This window comes from Brassica oleracea, chromosome C4 (genome assembly GCF_000695525.1).
Source record: "Brassica oleracea var. oleracea cultivar TO1000 chromosome C4, BOL, whole genome shotgun sequence".
NCBI classification, from domain to species: Eukaryota; Viridiplantae; Streptophyta; class Magnoliopsida; order Brassicales; family Brassicaceae; genus Brassica; species Brassica oleracea.
Window position 1 is genome coordinate 11,979,254 of NC_027751.1, and position 1,229 is coordinate 11,980,482.

Below are 1,229 nucleotides of genomic sequence, written 5' to 3' on the forward strand. Positions count from 1 at the left end.
GAGCAAACCATCACAATCAAATCGTCACGGGTGGACGTGTCTTCGTGGTATCACGTCACGCTCGAGACTTGCCAGCAATCTGAGTGACTGCAAGAGAGCGATCCGAGCCGAGTGACTGCGAGAGAGAGAGCCGAGTGACCGCAAGGGAGAGAGTCGAGTGACCGAAAGGGAGCGAGTCGAGTGACCGCGAGAGATCGAGCCAAGCGACTGCGCAGATCGAGGCGAGAGAACGCTCTGCGCCGAGTGACGATAGAAAGGTCGCGTGACGACAAAACGGTCGAGTGACGACTCGTTGGTCGAGTGATGACTCGTCGGTCGAGTGACGACTTGTCGATCGAGTGACGACAAAACGGTCGAGTGACGACTCGTCGATCGACTGACGACTCGTCGGTCGACTGATGACTCGTCGGTCGAGTGACGACTCGTCGATCGACTGACGACTCGTCGGTCGACTGATGACTCGTCGGTCGAGTGACGACTCGTCGATCGAGTGATGACTCCTCAGTCGAGTGACGACTCGTCGGTCTAGTGACGACAAAACGGTCGAGTGAAGACTCGTCGGTCTAGTGAGCACTCGTCGGTCGAGTGAGGACTCGTCGGTCGAGTGAGGACTCGGCGGTCGAGTGGCGACTCGTCAATCGGGTGACGACACATCAACTCCGCGAGGAGAGAGAGATCTGAGCGTCTGCGAGAGATCGTTCTGCACCGAGTAAGGAGAACGAGCGAGTGCCCGCGAGAGATCAAGCCAAGTGACTGTGCGAGAACGATCTGCGCCGAGTGACCATGAGAGATCGAGTCGAGTGACCGCGAGAGCGCGAGCCAACTGTTTTCGAGACGATTCATCGTGAAGCCATGATGGATGCGTCAAATATGGATACTCCTCAGCGAGTCCTTGTTGCTGAATCGACACGTCAACTCCATGAGGAGAGAGAGATCTGAGCGACTGCGAGAGATCAATCTGCGCCGAGTAAAGAGAACGAGCGAGTGACCGCGAGAGATCGAGCCAAGTGACTGCGCGAGAACGATCCTCGCCGAGTGACCGTGAGAGATCGAGTCGAGTGACCGCGAGAGCGCGAGCTAGCTGTTTTTGAGATGATTCATCGTGAAGCCATGATGGATACGTCAGTCGAGTGACGACAAAACGGTCGAGTGACGACTCGTCGGTCGAATGACGACAAAACGGTCGGGTCACAACTCGTCGGTCGAGTGAGGAGAGCGAGTGAGTGACC